This window comes from Bubalus bubalis, chromosome 4, assembly GCF_019923935.1.
Source record: "Bubalus bubalis isolate 160015118507 breed Murrah chromosome 4, NDDB_SH_1, whole genome shotgun sequence".
NCBI lineage: Eukaryota > Metazoa > Chordata > Mammalia > Artiodactyla > Bovidae > Bubalus > Bubalus bubalis.
The window spans coordinates 119,843,766-119,865,459 of record NC_059160.1 but is presented as its reverse complement, the minus strand read 5'-3'; the positions used below and the strand labels follow the sequence as shown (position 1 = coordinate 119,865,459).

At 39.2% G+C, this 21,694-nt stretch overlaps 1 pseudogene; it reads left to right on the top strand.

Moving 5' to 3' along the window:
* Window positions 1-17,590, top strand: part of LOC123333370 — a 105,043-nt pseudogene extending 87,453 nt beyond the window's left edge.
* The last annotated feature ends 4,104 nt before the right edge of the window (window positions 17,591-21,694 follow it).

The window sequence follows — 21,694 nt, the reverse complement described above, 5'->3', positions numbered from 1 at the left end:
AAGTTACTTTTCAAGTTCCAAGAGTCAACGTGGGATTTCTTGGGAAACACTGCAGTGTAAAAGTGTCTTATCTCACGTGGAGGGGAGAATTTCATGGTTTTTTGGAGTTGTGGTGGGAAGCTTAAGGTTCCTCTCGAGTTGCGTGGGGACCTGGGGGACCCGCTCGTGTTTTATCAGGGAAGTCAGGTCTGCTTTCGAGTTGCGAGGGGCACTTCGGGACTCCTCTCACATCACTGTAGGGATGAATAGGGCCTCATCTCGAGTTAAGGTGGGAACCTCAGGGTTCCTCTCCATTTCTGACACAGATCTAATGGTTTCTGTGGAGTTTGAACAGGGGAGGTAGGCCTCGTCTTGTGTTGAGGCATTGAACTCGGCTTGCCTCTTGAGTTATGAATGAGGTGTCAGACCTCTTGTTGAGTTCGTTTTGGAACCTGCGTTTTTTTTTCTGGAGGATGCAACCGGGGTGTCAGTGGTCCTTCGTATTGTGACTTGATACTTGGGGGTACATTCGAATCAGTGCAGGGGCATCAGGCCTTATCTCGAGTGGATGGGGAAATCGGTGACTTTGGGATTTTGGCACGACCCATGAGGGTTTCTCTCGAGTTTCAATGTGTGACCAGCCTCCTCTTGAGGTGTGATGGGAACATTGGGATTCCTTTCCCAAGAAAGCAGAGGAATCGACCCTCATCTCGAGATGAGAAGTGGAAAAGGGGCTCAGATTGAGGTGTGCTGCGATACTCGGTATTCCTCTCGAGTGTGGACGGGTATGTCGGGGAACTTCCTAAGTTGCATCAAGGGCGTCAAGTACCCTTTCGCCTTTCAAGAGGGAACATGGTATTTCTCTCGAGACACTGCTTTGGAAAAGGGCCTCATCTCGCGTTGAGGGGAGAATCTCGTGGTTTTTCTCGAGTTCGGGCGGGAAGCTTGGGGTTCCTCTTGGGTTGTGACTGGGACCTTAGGGACCCGCTACTGTTGCCTCAGAGAATTCAGGTCTCTTTTCGAGTTGCGAGGGGCAGGTCAGAATTCCTCTCGAGTTGGTGCAGGGGACTAGGGCCTCATCTCGAGTTGAGGCAGGAAACACAGGTTTCCTCTTCAACTCTGACAGGCATCTCGGGGTTCCACTGGACATTCCCCTGGGAAGTCAGAAGTCATCTCGTGTTGGGGCATGGAACTCCGCTTCCCTCTCGAGGTGGAAAAGGGGTGTCAGGCCTCCTGTTGAGTTGAGGTAGGGATCATGGGCTATTTCTAGAGGTGCCATGGGGCTCTCAGTCCTCCTTTCGTGTTGTGAGTTGATACTCGGGTGACATTCGAGTCGTTGCAGGGGAATGAGGCCTTATTTCGAGTGGATGGGGACATCGGTGTCTTTTCAAATGGTGTCCCGGACACTAGAGTTCCTATCGAGTTTCAAGGTGAGACCAGCCTCCTCCTGAAGTGTGATGGGAATGCAGGATTCCTTTGCAGACGAAGCAGGGAAATGGACCCTCATCTCGAGATGTTTAGGGGAAAATGGGGCTCTTCTTGAGTTTTGGCGGGAAACTCGCTGTTCCTCTCGAATGGAGACAGGTGTGTCTGGAACTTCTTGAGTTGCCTAAACGGTGTCAAGTGCCCTTTCAAGGCTCAAGAGGGAAGGTGGAATTTCTCTCTAGTCGCTGCAGCAGAAAGGGGCCTAATCTCGCCTTGATGGGTGAATCTCCTAGGTTTTCTCGAGTTGCGTCAGGAAGATTGGAGTTCCTCTTGAGTTGCGACGGGGACCTCAGGGACCCACTCATGTTGCCTCAGGAAATTCAAGTCTCCATTCCTGTTACGAGGTGCCTCTCGGGATTCCTCTCCAGTCGGTGCAGGAGCATAGGGCCTCATCTCAAGCTGAGGATGGAACATCAAGGTTCCTCTCCAGTTCTGACATGGTCTTTGGGTTCCTATGGAGTTTCAACAGGGGAGTCAGGCCTCATCTCGTGTGGAGACATGGAACTCCGCTTCCCTCTCGAAGTGGAAAAGGGGTGTCAGGCCTCCTGTCGAGTTGAGGTAGGGATCTGGTGCTATTTCTAGCGGTGCCATGGGGCTCTCAGTCCTCCTTTCATGTTGTGAGTTGATACTCGGGGTGACATTCGAGTCGTTGCAGGGGAATGAGGCCTTGTCTCGAGTGGATGGTTACATCAGGGTCTTTTCGAACGGTGTCCCGGACCCTGGAGTTCCTCTCGAGTTTCAGGGTAAGACCGGCCTCCTGTGGTGTGACGGAATGTTGGGATTCCTTTGCAGATGAAGCAAGGGAATGGACCTTCATCTCGAGATGAGGAGGGGAAAATGGGGCTCCTCTTGAGTTGTGGTGGGAAACTTGGTGTTCCTCTTGAGTGGAGACTTTTCGAGTTGCCTAAGGAGTTTCAAGTACTGTTTCGAGTCTTAAGAGGGAAGGTGGGATTTCCCTCGAGATGCTACAGTGGAAAGGGACCTGATCTCGCGTTGAGAGGAGAATCTCCTGGGTTTTCTCGAGTTGAGGCAGGAAACTTGGTGTTCCTCTTCAGTTGCTACAGGGACCTCAGGGACCCACTTGTGTTGCCTCAGGAAAGTCAAGTCTCCATTCGAGTTGCAAGGGGGCTCTCGGGATTCCTCTCCAGTTGGTGCAGGGCATAGAGCCTCATCTCGAGTTGAGGCTGGAACCTAAGTGTTCCTCTTCAGTTCTGACATGGATCTCTGGGTTCCTATGGAGTTTCAACAGGGGAGTCAGGCCTCATTTCATGTGGAGACATGGAACTCCTCTTCCCTCTCGAGGTGTAAAAGGGCTGTCAGGCTTCCTGTCGAGTTGGCATAAGAATCTGGGGCTTTTTCTCGAGGTACCCCGGTGCTGTCACACCTCCGTTTATGTTTTGAGTCGATACTCGGGGTTGCAGTCGAGTCAGTGCAGGGGAATTAGTCTTATCTGTAGTGGATGGGGAAATCTGGGCCTTTTTGAATTGAGGCACAACTCCCAGGAATGCACTCGAGTTTCAAGGTGAGACTGGCCTCCTCTTGAGGGGTGACAGCAACATTGAGATTCCTTTACTGACGAAGCAGCGTAATCGACAGTCATCTCGAGTTGAGGAGGGGAAAACAGGGCTCTTCTTGAGTTGTGGTGGGAAACTCAGCATTCCTCTCAAGTGGGCACAGATATCTTGGGAAGCTTCTGGGGTTTAAGAAAGGGTGTCAAGTTCCCTTTCCAGTTCCAAGAGGGAACGTGAGATTTCTTGGGAAACGCTGCAGCATAAAAAGGCCTCATCTCGTGTGAATGGGAGAATTTCGTGGTTTTTGTGGAATTGTGGTGGGAAGCTTAGGGTTCCTCTCGAGTTGTGTGGGGACTTGCGGGACCCGCTCATGTTTCCTCAGGGAAGTCAGATCTGCATTCGAGTTGCGAGGGGCACCTCGGGATTTGTCTCACATCACTGCATGAATGAATAGGGCCTCATCTCGAGTTGAGGCGGGAACTTCAGGGTTGTTCTCCATTTCTGACATCCATCTCGAGGTTTCTGTGAAGTTTGAACAAGGGAGGCAGGCCTCGTCTTGTGTTGAGGCACTGAACTCGGCTTGCTCCTTGAGTTGTGAATTAGGTATCAGGCCTCTTGTCTAGTTGGATTTGGAACCTGCGTCTTTTTCTGGAGAATGAAACTGCGTTGTCAGTGGCCCTTCGTGTTGTGACTTTATTCTCAGTGTTACTTTGGAGTCGGTACAGGGCATCAGGCCTTATCTTGAGTAGATGGGGACATTGGTGTCTTTGTCTCTTAATTTCTGTCATACTGAGAAAGGATTTTAATTTTTTTTACTAGTAATATATAAGAATATTTTGGACAATATGAAAAGTCTCATTGATTAAATTATTGTATTTTTATTGATTCTTCTTGCTACTAGTACTGTGATTCCTCTATAGTAGAAGTCGACTGAATTCATAAAATTCATGATTTTATAGTAAGATTTTAATTTAAAAAATTGTGATAATCCAAAAGCAATATTTTATATAGACCACATTTTGTTTATTTATTCATCTGTCAATGAAATTCCATCTTCTGACTATTGTTAATATTGCTGCTTTGAACATTGGTACACAAATATCTATTTGAGTCCAGAAATTTGAGTAATGATTTGATTGAGAATTTTGAGTTCCTTTTTTAATCCAGATCTTTCTGTGAGATTTTTGGGAATGAATCATTTTAAATATTTTAGTTTTTTCTCTTCATTAAGAATGAACACTATGTCTGCATAGAACCATTTTTCTGAAAGACTGTATTTTTCATTTGTTGGATTTTTTTTTTAGAGATGGGGGTTGCATGGGAATTTTTCAAAGATTATTTTAGTAAGGTGTGACTTAACAAAACCTGGAATATCTTGAACTATTGATGAAAATTATTTTATAGCATCTCTAGGAAGTAAAATGTAAATATAGGCAGTGTTTATAAAAACTTTCATTAACATTTAGTATTTTATGTGTAAAAGTCTCTATTTTTAACAAATAAATGTTGGCAATTTAAATTCCAGAAAAATGATGAAATCATTTAAGTTGTTTCAGGAGAAGTCATCAATTTTGAAATCTGTTATTGGCATCAATCAGGTTTAAAAACTGTGTTTACTATAAATTCATATTAACTTGTGAACTCATGAGAAATGATATTTTTAAGAAAGAATAAGTCTCTCTAGGTGTTTAGAAATAATTTTCTAAATTTGTTTTTTTCTAAGTCTGAGGATGAAAGGAACAATTAAAGAAATACATTGAATTAAAACAATCTCTGGAAAATAGCTTGGACCAAGAAAAGAAGAAAAACAGTGAGTTAGAAAAAGAGATTACTGGGTAAGATTTTAATATTTCTGATAATCTCAACTATTAATTAAAGTGTAATTTTATTTTATTTAAAACCTTAGACACAAATTCATTTTTTATGTGTATTTTCGTAATTAAACACATTATCCTATTTCAAGGTTTACTGTGGAAAGTCAGCACAATCTGAAATGTTTTTGAGTGCAGCAGTGTTATACTTATCTGTAATGATTTCTAAAACAGTAAAAACCATGCCTCTGCATATAGTAATGTCACTCTCTTCCTCATTATCTATGCTGAATTTTTACTTCTGCAAAGTGTCTTTGTTCTTTTTGGTAATCCTGCCTTCTTTTAATTGTGTTCCTTCCCTTCATCATTCAAGTAATTTATTATCTAAAAACCTAGCTGTGTTTTTGTTGGACAACATTAAAAAGTATCTTGATTTGTCTTATATTTTCTTTTTGCCCCAAAATTTTAGTTATAAAATGTACATACAAAAATCTATGTGTAACTTAAAGAATAATAAAATTAGTGACCATGTTTTGATCAGTAAGATAAAAAACTGCTTCTGTGTTGTTGTTTTTTTTGCTGAGTGCAGTTAACCCTCATCATCTACAGATTCAGCCAACCCAAGATCAAAAGTATTCAGGGAAAAAAAAAATTGAGAAAGTTCCAAAAAGCAAAACTTGGATTGGTCTCAAGTTGGCAACTATTTCCATAGTGTTTACACTGTATTTATAACTATTTACAAAGCGTTTACATTGTATTAGATAATGTAAGTGATTTAGGGATGACTGAAAGTATAGGGAAAATGTGCTTTGGGAAACTTGAGCATCCGTGGATTTTGTATATACAGAGTGTTGGGGGATTTTTGAACCAGTCCTCTGTGGATGCCAAGGGATGATTATACAAAGGGTTCTTCTCTGATTCTCATTAATATTTTTCTCTTTTAATTTTCTCTACATTGCTTTGCATTTTGTTAACAATGTGCTGGGCAAGATTTCTACACCTCTTAAAACAGTCTTGAAGAGACTGGTACCCTCGCTCTCTCTTCTGATTTCCTTTCTTCTAAAACTCTCAGCCTGGGTTATTTGCCACTTAACTCAGGCTCCAAAGATTTTTCTTTTCTTCTTTTTTTTTTTCCTCAATTTTGAGTAAGAATCTTGTTGGCTTTTTGTATCTACTTCCTTTTCTTTTTGTAGAGGCTGTGGTCAATAGGAAAAAAACGTGTCTTGTGTCTTTTCAAAAAACATTCATATATAATATCTCTTCATCTTTAGCTTGAATACTGACCTCTGGTTTATAACTAACATTTAATAATAAATTAATATTTCACACTAGCATGCTAAAAATGGACGTTAACTTATTTATAAGAACTCATATATTACATATATCACACACAGTATATTTAAAGGTGATAAAATTTTTCTTCATAATATTTATCTAAGATTAGAATTTAGTTATTATACTTTTAAGGAATATTAAATTTGAACAATGAGAAAGGATTATAATTTATAATTTGTTTGTTTTATCTGATAGAACATATATCTGTTTAATTATTAGATATCTGCTCTTAAAGAACTTACTCATTCTATACATTTCTACAGATTTAAGAAGCTCTTAAAAATGACAAGAAGGAAGTTAAATGAATATGAAAACGGACAGCTTAGTTTCCATGGAGATTTAAAAACCAGTCAAACTGAAATGGATATTCAAATTAATATGCTAAAACATAAGGTAATTTTTAATCAGTTTTAGAACCCCCAAATCACTTAATTTGGGGAAATATAAATCATTCCATGCTTTCAGCAGTGAAACACAGATCTGTCTATTAATTTTTTAGGTTGGACACCAGTAAAAAAGACAGCTTTTCCCTATATCATTTTGAGATAAAAAGGGCACACTCTTGACTCTCTCTCTGTCTTGAACCCTGGCTGGTGATCTGAAGCTAAGCAGCACAGCATTAATGACCCCAAAGCGTCCGTTGTTTTGGGTGGCAGGTTTGTTGAAATCTAATGAACATACCATGCAGTTCATTCATTTAAACCATACAGTTCAGTAACTTTATTGTGTTTAAAGAGTTATATAGGCATTACCACGTTAGAACATTTTCATCACCCTCCAAAGAAATCACCCTGTGCCAGTTTTCTTTTCCTGATCTTCCCAGCCTGAGGAAACCATGACTCCACTCCCTGACTGTGTAGATGTCCCTTTTCTGGACATTTTGTGTCAGTGGAATCACACAATATGGGATCCTTTGTGACTGCCTTCTTTCATTTAGCATAATATTTTCAAGGTACATCTAACATGTATCAGTATTTCCTTGATTTTATTGCTCATTAATATTCTATTGTATGGATGTACCATATTTGATTTATTCATTCATCATCTGATGGACCTTTGGGGTTGTTTCTACTTTTTGGCTAATGTCAGTAATGTTGCTGTGAACATTTATGTCTAAGTTTTGGTGTGAATATATTTTTTCATTTCTTTTGGGAAAGCAGTTATGAATAGAATTGCTGTATTACACAGCAACTCTGTTTAACCTTTTGAGGACCTGCCGTACTGTTTTCCAGCATGGCTGCATCATTTTATATTTTTATCCAAAGTATGTAAAACGTTCCCATTTCTATACATTCCTGTCAACACTAGTCATTACCTGTCTCTGTGAGTATAGCCATCCTAGCAAGTATGAAGTGGCATCTCGTGGTGTTTTATTTCTCTCTGTGAGGAGAGGACAATGAAGATTGAGTTCTATATTAGTAACTACTCAAAGCTACCCATCTGTTTTAGAATTTTAGTAAATTGAGATGAGGTCAGAAGTCTGATTTTGGTAATTAAACTATTTCTAGTTATTTCTTAAAGTTCAAATCATATGTCTCATTGCTTACTAGTCTTCATTGCTTTCAAACTTGAGCAGAAATTCTAAGGAGTCACACTTGCCTATTTGTAAGAAATTATAATTGAAGGGAACCCTGAAAAAACTTCTTCCTGAATAGTTCTTAAGTCTTCCTTCTAGTTATATGCTTCTCATCAACATTGTCATTAACAATCTCACCTTTTATTATATTCCAGTTTATAGGAGACCAGTTTCTACCTGCATTCAAATTATGTTTCTTTATTTTCTCTTTTTCAAAAATCAATTTTTCTGTTTTTTCCTAATCAGCTTTAAGTTGAGTGGCTTCAATACACAACATTGGTTTCGTTCAAAATCTACATTTAGGAAAAGGTGGCCAGGACGGCTGGCTTCTTGTCCCCTCAGCTTCAGGTGGGGCAGCTCGAGGGCTGGGGGCTGGAATCGGGTGAAGGTGTGTTCATTCCCATGTCTGATAGTTGGTATCTGTGGTTGGCTGGACTTTGGTGAAAGCAGACAAGTGAAACACCTACCCTGAACACCTAGGCTCTCTTTGCAGCCTGGGCTTACTCAAAACATGGAGCCTGGTTGCCAGGTTGAGAGCCAGTCAGAAGCTCTGCTGCCTTGTCTAACCTCGCTTTGCAGTTCACACAGCATCATTTTCATCATCTTCGGTTCAATAGAAGCAAGTCACTTATACTTGGCCTATATTCTACCATTTTTTACAGAATAAAGTTTTTAAAAATAATGGGTACATTTAAAAACTAGCACAGTTACTCACTGGCCACAATTTTTTTTATATTCCTTCCAATGAAAAATACCCTTTTCCCTACCCATTCCCTCACAAGTCTCAGTTGTTAACAGTGTGAGGCCCAGGCTCAAGTACAGGTCTTACCATCTTCATCAGGTACAGGTGGCACATGCAGATGAGGCTTCTGGGTGTGGTTTCTAGAGTGTGACCCTGTGAGCACAACCTTCTCAGTACTAAGACTTGAGAACTAAAGGGACGAGTTATCTGCCACCCACACCCCCACCATTCTGCTGAATGACTAGACTCTCCTGTTCAGAAATGGGAAACAGGAGGCACCATGGTCCATAGCAGCTCTGAGGTCCAGTTTGGTGCTGCCAGCTCTTTGATGAGGACTTGGTCCTGCCCATAGGAGTGCTTCTCCTTTGTTCTACCCTCAGAGCTCTGTGTGCTGTCCTTTTCATAAGAAATGACCTCTGTCTGTAGCTGAGTCATGTTTCTTAAGCCACCTTCCTCTTTATTGAACTTCTAAGAAAATCCCAAAGGGCTATTCTCATTTGTATGTCTTGGTCTCTGTTAGGCCAAGCACTGTTTTTTTGCTGCCAAGGTTCTCTTTAAAGCTTCTACTGTCCTGAAAATTGGATTGGGGTTCACATCATTGGAGAGGCTACCCTCACAAATCTTTTTTTTGAGAGAAGCTCTGCACCTTGGGCTTCTTGTGAAGCTTTGTAGGATGATGCCTTTAAAATTCTTATGCCCTTAAGATCTTTAAAGGAATTTGAGGCACCACCTTAAGTCTTTCCATGGTCTTAATGAAGGGTTTTACAGCCTATAGGCTTCACCTTTAGACCATGTTTTCCTGACAGCACCCTAGATTTGATCTTAGCCCAAAAGCTGTTTCTTTCTTTTAGCATCGTGTGACCACTGGACATGTGGAGATGCTGTAAAGGAGATAACAGATATTGAACCCAAATATAATTGAGCCTGGTTCCTTTATATTTAATAGCCCCCCCTTTTTTTGATAGCTTATCCCTCTCATTGATGTTACTTTCAGCTGGTTCATAGCAAGAGTCTCCTTTCCCCTGTGTTTCAGTGTGATTTTCTTCTCTTGCCTAGAAGCTGTCACCAGCAGCCTCTTTAAGGGCCATCAGGATTCAGTTTACAATGTCATGAAGCTCTTTGGGTTTTCATTTCTTTCTCTGCATCCATTCAGATCTCACCTACCTCCAGGTTGAAAGGCATTCTCACATCTTTTAGTTCTTTTTTAATGGCATTTTTAATATCGGTATCTGTGCCAGGTATTTATTGCCAGCAAATTGTATAATAAACCACGTCAAAGCCTAGTGGCTCAAAACAGCATTTACTTTGTTCAAACATTTGTGTTGGGGCAAGGCTCAGTGAGTGAGGCCAGCACGTTTCTTTTCCAGTCGGCATCAGCTGGGATATCATGAAGGTGGGGACCAGAGTCATCTGAAGATTAGTTCATGCACATGTCTGGCAGTTGGAGATAGCTTTTGGATGGGGCATTAGTTGGGGGCGGTCAGTGGGGGTACTGTCAAGGTGTTCAGCATGTGGTCTGAGCGTCTTCACAATGTAGTGACTTATGCTAAGGGTGGGCTTTCCCACAGAACAAAAGTCAGTTTCCCCAGACTCCGTCCAGTAGAAATCAGTTACTGAGGCCAGCACATATTTAATGGGAGGGAATTTCAGAGAAATGTGTCAAAGAATTTGTAGACAGTTTCAATACCACCACATCCACTCACCTCGACTTACTGAGTAATCATTCTGTCTAAAGAAAAGTTCTTTGCAACTCGGTGTCACTGAAATTCCCACAAATTTTGTTTGTTGTTTTGTTTGGTATGTTCTGTTCTGTGAAAAGTAACAAATGGTTACAAAAATGAGGCATTTTTTGCTGTTGCTGTTGTTGTTCAGAAAAATGTATGGATCATCTCACTAAGCTATTAGAAGATGGGATTTCTTTAACCTTTTGAATTATTTTTCTTTGGAATGCAGTTCAAATTAGCAAAAACTATTCATAGTTCAGAAAAATACATGGGATTAGAATCCATATTTATAAGACTTATTAATGAGAGTCTTATTTTCACAATCTTCTTTTGGGAAGCGTTTATTAACTCAGACCTAGATAACTCAATACAGTATCCCTCAAACTTCTTTAAAACATGGGACATTAAGATGGGGGGAAGGAGTAAGAGACATTCTACTAAGAGGTGACTTGTAGTGATTTTATGGAGAAAAAATAGAAAAGAGTGTAAAATCAAGTGCAAATGTTGTGTGACAAAGATGATGACAGTGAAGAATATATTTTGTGACTCTTGGTGGTTTGAACTTCTTTCTTGATTCTCTGAGTAATCCCTGGTCCTACATTCTGCAATACAGATACCATCGTATCTATTTGATCCTGGGTTTGAGTTAGGCTGTGCTCAGTCCACTTGCCTCATTACCAAACAGTATTGTTTTATTCTTGCAGATTGACGATCTTACAGCAGAGCTGGAAACTGCATCTTCAAAATGTCTGCACCTGGATGCAAAAAATCAAGTTCTTCTAGAGGAGTTATTATCTATGAAAGGAATGCAAAAGAAATGTGAAAAACTATAGAAGAATAAAAAGAAGTTGGAGCAAGAAGTAGTGAACCTCAGAAGTCATATAGAAATGAATATGATAGAACACAGTGAAATAGAGCAGTATAAACGGGAGATTGATGAAAGGGCGAGACAGGATCTCGTAGAGAAATTAAAGGAAGTCAACCTATTTTTGCAGGTTAATTTGTTCATCTGTCATGTTCTTGAATTCACCTCATTGTAAATTATGTTTTGGATCTATACATCTTCTGTGTTTCCTCTACTTCCTTTAGAGCAGTTGGTTTGGTAGTTTTCTGGAAGGAAGGGGGCACTTGTTTCTCCCTTTAAATATTTCCGTTTCCATCACAGTTATCACCAAATTGACCTATCAGAATGATTCTCACTAGAGAATCCTTTCATTTATAAGACCAATTGGTATAAAACAAGACTACTAGGAGGAAAAGAAAATATTGTGGTTTAGAACTGGTCCCATCCTCTTGAATTATGTTTAAGTTGTCTCATTCAATTTTTAAAATTTTAAGTTGATCCTCTTGTTCTTTGAATTATCAGATTATATAAGCACCACTATAACAATAATTCCACTTTAATTTTATAATTCACATTTAATTCACTTCACATTGACAATAATTGTTTTAAACTTCTGCTCTTTTTGTTGTTGTTGTTTTAATTTAATTTAATTTTTAACTTTACAATATTGTATTGGTTTTGCCATATATCAAAATGAATCCGCCACAGGTATACATGTGTTCCCCATCCTGAACCCTCCTCCCTCCTCCCTCCCCATACCATCCCTCTGGGTCGTCCCAGTGCTTAACCTTTAAAATTGCTTTCTGAATCACTGACTCAAAAGTAAAGGGAGCAAATACTATTTTCCAGGTTAATGATTATTTTTAAAATGTTATCTTTTTAAATTTGCCTTAGATACAAGCAGCATCTCAGGAGAATTAAGAGCAGTTACAAGAGAAGAATAATGCTTCCATAAGAAGTCAGATGGAACTCATAATTAAAGACTTGGAATCTGAACTCTCCAAGGTGAAAACTTTGCAAAAAGATTCTCATAAAGCAGAGTTGGAAAAATATAAGCAACTCTACCTAGTAGAACTAGAAGTTAGAAAGTCACTGGAAGGTAAACTAGACAAGCAAGTCAAAACACAGAATCACAGAAAATAAATTTAGTTCGTTAATTTGTCTCTAAAGCCTAATTTTTATAGAGCACAGTTCATGAGATTAGTAGGAAGTGAAAGCTAACTAGATGGTCACTGCTAGAGGGCGGCCTAAGACAAACTATTAATACGGTGTCCTTTTAAGTTTTACCACACAGAGTCGGAAACGACTGAGGTGACTTAGCAGCAGCAGCACACTGCATAAAGGTATGCTTGTGAAATTGGGGGCAATTAACACAGGAGTGAAAGACAGGATAATTCACAGGGTGGCTAGAAATAGTATGGCTATCTGACTGAGGGAGGGTGTGTGGAGGATGGAAAGGGCAGATGGCACCTCCAGTGCCTCGTCCAGGTTTCCCCACTGTCTGAAAGCAGAGCATTCCTAGGAAGCCTTTCATAAGCCAAAGCAGCATACAGCAAAGAAGTAGGTACCCAAGGGCACGTTCTGCTAGTTGAAGCCTAAAATGAATATGCACAAGTGAAGCACAGGTGCTCCCATATAGGGTTCAGGGTTGTGGTGACTTGACACTGAGATGTGGGGTGTGGCTTCCAGGGAAGGAGCTCAGTGGGGCCAGTCTCCCTGCTTGGGGAGCGCGATGCCTCTCACTGTAAAACATATGCTGAAACTTTTTATATGAAATCAAAAAGTCTCTTCAAAAAAATTTTTTTTATTATCAAAAACAGATGCTGACTTAGGCCTTTCCTAGAAGTGAAGTGACATAAAGTGAACTTTGGAAAAGTAGGGGATACTTATAATTGTTCCTGGGGCTGTTTTAGCTCTTTTCAATAACCCATTGACTTTCTTGTCCTCCCCTCTAGATTGTGACTCTGGATGATTCCTCAGAGCCAAAACTTAATTTCTCCAAGGTCATGAGTGAAACGTGTATACAAGGGTGGTGAAAGCAAATGCTTGAAAGTGGCTTTGTGGGATCGGGTGTTTCTTCATCCCTGAACTGTTTCCTAGAGGAAGGTGTGTCCCAGAGGGCAGCAGGTGTCACTGTGAGGCCACCTCCCTTTCTCCCTGATGCCCTTTCTCTCCTCTCCCAACTGTGACTTGTTACTTGAGGAGCCCTAGACACATGTGTACTTCTTTAGAACAAGGTTACAGCTATTATTGTTTACAGGAGGTCTGCTCTGTGTTTTCAGTGTTCAAACAGTTTATTGGGAATTCCATTTACTATATGGCAACTTTAAAAATGCAAATCATTAAGTTGGTGTTTTCCATCTTCCCCAGGACTCATGGGAGGCTGGCAGTGATCAGCACCAAACTTGAAGTGGAGAAATAGCAGAACAAATCTTTACTCATTCGGGCATTCTTAGCTCGAGGCCAGTGCTGGAGCCCCCTTGTGTTGGAAATTTCAATAATCCTTTAGTGCTCAAGGGAAATCTTACTCCAAGAGCAAACGTAGGCTTTTCTACCTCAATTCCATGCCCTTCGAATAACAGCATGGAGACTTACTTGACCAAGGTTAGTTCTATTATCTTTTTTGCGCTGGGTTTCAGATTTTTGATATGAATGATCCTTGTTTTTAATTTGGTGAACTTCTGAGTTGTTTATTTGACTTAATGCACATTAAGTACAAGCCATAATTAGCTATACTAATAAAGGAGACAGAAATTTTATGATTTTTTTGTCCCAGAGTTCTTGACTTTAAGAGATACTTACTAAATTATTAAATTTCTTGAAAAGCTGCATTTAAATTCTACTTTAGAAATGAAATCTTATTGCCTAGTATCCAAAAGTATTCTTTCAGATGTTTCACTTCCTTTCTAATTGATTTCAGTTGGCAATGCTTCATAATCATTTCCAAGCTCTGCTGTACCCAACGAAGTTTTTCTACCTCTAAGCATAAGTGAATCACTGGCATCTAAACACTAACCACATATGGATGCTTTTTATTTAAAGGAATCCTATGTAAATCCTTTTTATGAATTAAATAAACTTAAAATACTAAACCAAAACATTAATTTCTAGTTTTGGCTTAACATTTTTTGTCATTTTCTTACATAAATTTTGTCATTTCTTACAAAAATGACATTTTTGTCATTTTCTTTAATTGCTATTTTACCTATAGCATTTTTATTTAAAATTAAAAAAGACAATCTTGCTGAGCATTTGTAGAATATTTCTAGATTTGTAGTTAATTCAAACATTTAAACATTATAAATGAAGCTCACTTTATCTCTATCTTGACATCACCTGGATGAATGGTATCTAAGATAGCAATGATGGGAGTTTTAAATTGCAACCAGTTTTCACTGTTAATCATTATGATTAAAATATCCATTTCAGTCAGTGCACACAGGTTTATGGTTGATGGTGTTTTCCTGATGTTTGTGATGCACAGAAAAGTAGCCCTTGTTAAATGCAGTCTCAAACTGTTTTCTCATTTGGCTTTTTGCCATTGTAGGAGAGCAATTAAGGTTTCTTTGAAAACACTGTATCTACAATGAGTCTTAGTACTTGAGAGCTGTGAAACTGGAGGATGTGCTTTAGCTGTGTGGTCACAGCGGGCCTCAGAACACTTCATCCCAAGTCAGACACTTCCCCATGCAGGCCTAAGAGGAGGAAGAAAATGCCTGACCCCCGTCCCAGACACAGGCTGCTTAATGCACAGCCAAGTTCACGGTGCTGTGGGCACATACATCTTTTAAAAGTGGTGATTTGAAACATGTATAATATCATGTATGAAACGAGTCACCAGCCCAGGTTCGATGCACAATACTGGATGCTTGGGGCTGGTGCACTGGGACGACCCAGAGGGAGGGTATGGGGAGGGAGGAGGGAGGAGGGTTCAGGATGGGGAGCACGGGTATACCTGTGGCGGATTCATTTCGATGTTTGACAAAACTAATACAATATTGTAAAGTTTAAAAATAAAATAAAATTAAAAAAAATAAAATAAAAGTAGTGATTTGGAACCAAGCAAGCACTTTGGGAGAAGTTCCTTCTCCCAAACTCACCCATTAGGTAAATCTCCTCACCTCTCATAAGGAGGGTAGGATTATAAGTCCTCATCTTGAAACTTTTCTCCTTCAATTACCCTGTTGTGTGTGTTTTTTTTCTTAAATGTATGTTTATAAATTAATTATATCAAATGACTGCTACATATAGGAGTTTGACAATAATTTATACTTTTTTTAGATATTTATTTATTTTTACTTTACAATATTGTATTGATTTTGCCATATGTCAGCATGCATCCACCACGGGTGTACACATGTTCCCCATCCTGAAGCCCCCTCCCACCTCCCTCCCCATACCATCCCTCTTACCTTTAAAACATGATTTACTTAGAAAGCTACTATGTCATGTCATGTCACAAGCATTATTGAACTATGTAAGAAGGTTTTACATATTCATTTTCTCTGCATTATAGTTAAAAAATCTATGTGTTTTTTCTTAATCTGAAGAAGTAGCTGGCATAGGACTCTGGACTCAGTAAGAAAGTCATTGGCTTTCTTACTTCTTTTGTAGAATTAAGAACTTTGCCTAAATGATGACTCTCATACCTTAAAAAAAGTTTGTTTGTTTTTTTCAAAGAAAACAAACTTTCTTTAAAAAAAATTTATGTGGAACCATATTATATAAAACAGAGATAAGTGTAAACCCTTTTAGCCAAAGGAGTGGCCAGAGGTCCTGCACTTGTGACTTCTCAGTTCCTCAACCCTGCAGTGACCCCTGTGGGACCTTCCCCTTCTATGGGACATAGTTCGGAAACTAACAGTTATGTGTTAATCCTTCTCACTAAACACCTTTAGAATAAAAACTTGCTGGTACATCGTTTTCTTGTGTATAATTTTCTCACCTTTCTGTGTTTTTGTTAAATGGAAAAGTTTAAAGAAAATTGCAAGTGTGGTCTCCTTAATAACATTCAACTCAAACTACTTCCTCCATTTGAACAGGATCCTCACCTAGAAATCAAAATAAAGGTCTCAGAAGTATGTATTTAGGGCATGAGCTGTAGGGGGAGAAGATAGTAATCATGTGGGTCATTCCTAGGATCATGAGTCATTCTCTAATTCTTTGAAATTATGTGTACTCAATAGACTGATATTTATTGTACTTTTTATCAGTTAACGTTCTCTATATATGTTCTTTGTTATTTATAAGTGGAATAAGTAGGAATGCATTTTATTTATGTGATTATTTTTCTACTTAAGTAATCTTCAAGTTAGGTCTAGTCTCTAAAAGTATTATTTAAATGTCATATTTAGTAAGCTGTATAACATTCCTATGATAATATCTCTTGCTTAACTTAAAGATAAATAATATTTGACTTATTTCAGATGCAGCAGGAGTTGGAAAGGAGTAAAACTAGAGAACTAAGAGAAGGTATGTTGCCAAAATGTATGTCTGGTAGTGGTTAAGGCTAGAACACCCAGACTCAAACCGTTATGTTTGTGTAGCTGTCACTTGTTGGGTGACTTTATAATTTCTGTGTCATTGGCTTTGTCAGTAGTTTATCTCTTGCCCTCAGGAAAAGCTCCAAACACCTGCATCAATGTGGGTCCTTCCAAAGTAGTTGGCCTTATCTCTTTACCACCTTATTCTGCCCCTTAGCTGTGCATCTAACCAGCCAGACTGTGTAGGATCCCACAGATTCGTTTCCTTACCTCTGGTCTTTGTACATTCTTCTCCCCTCTGACTCTTGTACTTTTTCCTGTCCTTCAGGTAGCTACTTCCATAGCACCTCCACCAAAAAGCTGGCAGTATTGACACAAAACCGGCTGTCCCTTCTTAGTGTTCCTTGTGCCATCTTGTATATCTGTCTTAGTATTTATGACACCGTATGGAAATTGTCTGTTCATCTATTTTTACAGTTTATGGCATTATCATCTCAGGGTGACTGGGTCACCTTCATCTTGTAATTCCAGTGTTTGTCACAGCACCTTAGCAGATAGTTATTGAGTAAATGAATGAAGAATGAGAAAGCCAGAAGCTCTGATACTCAGCCACATGTGGGACCATGGGATGAGTATGTAATTGTAATCTTGTATTTTGTTTTCTGTCATTTATAGATATGTTTTTTTTCAGAGCACTTAGAAATATCTCAGGTTTTTTTTTTTTTTTTTTTTGCTAATACTGAGTTAACTCAAGTATTTTAGATAAAGAATGTAATCCTTTTTCTTTCCAGCTGCTGCTAAATTTGAATCTGAATCCTATGGATTGTCTCCTCTAGGAGCTACAGATAGGTCAAATCTGTCTCAGGACCTGCTTTTGAAAACATCACAAGAATATGTACAGATTTTGAAGAAAAAATATATGATCTAAAAGATAAATAGTAAAAATTCCCTTCTGGACTGTTTTCATGACATTTTAGTTGTTTTTCATTAAACATGATGAGAAAATCCTTATTAAAGGGAAATATTTTTGTGTGTATGATGAAAATTTATATGGTATTTTAAAAATACTACATTTAAGTAGTATTAATGCACTTGTCATAGCAAACACCCTCTTCCAAAACACAAGAGAAGACTCTACACATGGACATCAACAGATGATCAACACTGAAATCAGATTGATTATATTCTTTGCAGCCAAAGATGGAGAAGCTCTATACAGTCAACAAAAACAAGACCAGGAGCTGACTGTGGCTCAGATCATGAACTCCCTATTGCCAAGTTCAGACTGAAATTGAAGAAAGTAGGGAAAACCACTAGACCATTGAGGTATGACCTAAATCAAATCCCTTATGATTATACAGTGGAAGTGAGAAATAGATTTAAAGGACTAGATCTGATAGATAGAGTGCCTGATGAACTATGGATGGAGGTTCGTGATATTGTACAGGAGACAGGGATCAAGACCATCCCCATGGAAAAGAACTGCAAAAAAGCAAAATGGCTGTCTGGGGAGGCCTTACAAATAGCTGTGAAAAGAAGAGAAGTGAAAAGCAAAGGAGAAAAGGAAAGATATAAGCATCTGAATGCAGAGTTCCAAGAATAGCAATAAGAGATAAGAAAGCCTTCCTCAGTGATCAATGCAAAGAAATAGAGGAAAACAACAGAATGGGAAAGACTAGAGATCTCTTCAAGAAAATTAGAGATACCAAGGGAACATTTCATGCAAAGATGGGCTCGATAAAGGACAGAAATGGTATGGACGTAACAGAAGCAGAAGATATTAAGAAGAGGTGGCAAGAATACACAGAAGAACTGTACAAAAAAGATCTTCATGACCCAGATAATGACGATGGTGTGATCACTCATCTAGAGCCAGACATCCTGGAATGTGAAGTCAAGTGGGCCTTAGAAAGCATCACTACGAACAAAGCTAGTGGAAGTGATGGAATTCTAGTTGAGTTATTTCAAACCCTGAAAGATGATGCTGTGAAAGTGCTGCACTCAATTTTCCAGCAAATTTGGAAAACTCAGCAGTGGCCAGAGGACTGGAAAAGGTCAGTTTTTATTCCAATCCCAAAGAAAGGCAATGCCAAAGAATGCTCAAACTACGCACAATTGCACTCATCTCACAGGCTAGTAAAGTAATGCTCAAAATTCTCCAAACCAGGCTTCAGCAATACGTGAACCATGAACTTCCAGTTGTTCAAGCTGGTTTTATAAAAGGCAGAGGAAACAGAGACCAAATTACCAACATCTGCTGGATCATCGAAAAAGCAAGAGAGTTCCAGAAAAACATTTATTTCTGCTTTATTGACTATGCCAAAGCCTTTGACTGTGTGGATCACAATAGACTGTGGAAAATTCTGAAAGTGATGGGAATACCAGACCACTTGACCTGCCTCTTGAGAAGTCTGTATGCATGTCAGGAAGCAATAGTTAGAACTGGACATGGAACAACAGACTGGTTCCAAATAGGAAAAGGAGTACGTCAAGGCTGTATATTGTCACCCTGTTTATTTAACTTATATGCAGAGTACATCATGAGAAATTCTGGGCTGGAAGAAGCACAGGCTGGAATCAAGATTGCCAGGAGAAATATCAATAACCTCAGATATGCAGATGACACCACCCTTATGGCAGAAAGTGAAGAGGAATTAAAAAGCCTCTTAATGAAGGTGAAAGAGGAGAGTGAAAAAGTTGGCTAAAACCTCAACATTCAGAAAACAAAGATCATGTCATCTGGTCCCATCACTTCATGGGAAATAGATGGGGAAACAGTGGAATCACTGTGAGACTTTATTTTTTTTTTTGGTGGGGGGGCTCCAAAATCACTGCAGATGGTGCCTGCAGCCATGAAATTAAAAGACACTTACTCCTTGCATAGCATATTGAAAAGCAGAGACATTACTTTGCCAACAAAGGTTCGTCTAGTCAAGCCTATGGTTTTTCCTGTGGTCATGTATGGATGTGAGAGTTGGACTGTGAAGAAAGCTGAGCGCTGAAAAATTGATGCTTTTGAACTGTGGTGTTGGAGAAGACTCTTGAGAGTCCCTTGGACTGCAAGGAGATCCAACCAGTCCATTCTGAAGGAGATCAACCCTGGGATTTCTTTGGAAGGAATGATGCTAAAGCTGAAACTCCAATACTTTGGCCACCTCATGCGAAGAGTTGACTCATTGGAAAAGACTCTGATGCTGGAAGGGATTGGGGGCAGGAGGAGAAGGGGACGAAAGAGGATGAGATGGCTGGATGGCATCACTGATTCTTTGGATGTGAGTTTGAGTGAACTCCAGGAGTTGGTGATGGATAAGGAGGCCTGGTGTGCTGCAATTCATGGGGTCGCAAAGAGTCAGACACGACTGAGCGACTGAACTGAACTGAATACTACTTTTAAACAGTAGTATCTAAGTACTTTTGATACTAAGTATTTTCTCTGCAGCTAACTTAAGTGATTTAAAAACCAGCACTGTTAAGTTTTCCATATTCAAAGTGAAAGTGTTAGTCACTCAGTCGTGTCCAACTCTGCGACTAATGGACTGCAGCCCGCCAGCCTCCTCTGTCCTCCATTATCTTGTGGGGTTAGCTCAAATTCATGCCCATTGAGTTGGTGATGCTATCCAACCCTCTCGTCCTCTGTTGTCCCCTTTCTCCTCCTGCCTTCCATTTTTCCCAGCAAAAGGATCTTTTCTGATGAGTCAGCTCTTCACATCAAGTGGCTGAAATATTGGAGCTTCAGCCTCAACATCAGTCCTTCCAATGAATATTCAGGATTGACTTCCTTCAGAATTGACTCGTTTAATCTCCTTGCAGTCCAAGGACTCTTGAGAGTCTATTCCCAACACCACAGTTCAAAAGCATTAATTCTTTGGCAGTCAGCCTTCTTTATTGTACAACTCTCATATCCATACATGACTACTAGAAAATAGTGTATATATGTTAACTCCAATCTTCTAATTTGTCCTTCTCCTCATGTTTCCCCTTTCATAACCATAATTTTATTTTCAGATCTTTTGAGTTGGTTTCTGTTGTGTAAATAAGTTTATTTTTATTAAATTCCACATGTAAGTGATGTGATACTTGTTTTTCTCTGTCTGAGTTACCTCATTTAGTATTGTAATTTGAGATCCATCTGTGTTGTTGCAAATGCCATTATTATTTCTTTTTATGGCTGAGTAATATTTCATTTTCACTGTGTGTGTGTATGTGTGTATATACTGCATCTTCTTTATCTATTCTTCTGTTGATGGACACTTAGGTTGCTTCAATGTCTTGGCTATTGTAAATAGTTCTGCAGTGAACATTGGGGTGCCTGTACCTTTTTGAATTATGGTTTTCTCCAGATGTATGCCCATCACTGAGATTGCTGAATCATATGGCAACTCTATATTTAGTTTTTACAGCAAACTTTATAGAGTTTTCTACAGTGAGTGTACCTAGTTGCATTCCATAAGCAGTGTAGAAGGATTCCTTTTCTCTACACTCTCTCCAGCATTTATTGTTTGTATATTTTTTGATGATGGCTATTCTGATTGGTTTGAAATGATACCTTATTATAGTATTTCTGCATTTCTATAATGATTAGTGATGCAGAGCATCCTTTCTGAGCATCTCTCATGTGCTTTTTGGTCGTCTGTAGGTGTTCCTTACAGAAATGTGTATTTAGATCTTATACTCATTTTTTGATCAGGTTGTTTGTTTTTTGCTATTGAGCTCTTTGAGATGTTTGAATATGTTGGAGATTAATCCCTTGTCAATTGCATCATTTGCAAATATTGTCTCCCATTCTGTGGGTTGTCATCTTTCTTGTTTATGATTTCCTGCACTGTGCAAAACTTTTACATTTAATTATATCCCGTTTGCTTATTTCTCTCCTTATTTTCATTACTGTAAGAGGTGGATGAAAAATGATCCTGCTGTAATTTATGTCAGAGTGTGTTCTGCCTATATTCTCCTCTGAGTTTTACAGGACCTGTCTTATATTTAGGCGCCTAATCCATTTTGAGTTTATTTTTGTGTATGATGTTAGGGAGTGTTCTGATTTCCTTCTTATATGTGTAGCTGTTGAGTTTTCTCAGCACCACTTATTGAAGGGGCTGTCTTTTCTCCTTTGTATAGTCTTGCCTCCTTTATCCTAGATTAATTGACCACAGGTACGTAGGTTTCTCTCTGGACTTTCTGTCTTGTTCCATTGATCATTCAATATA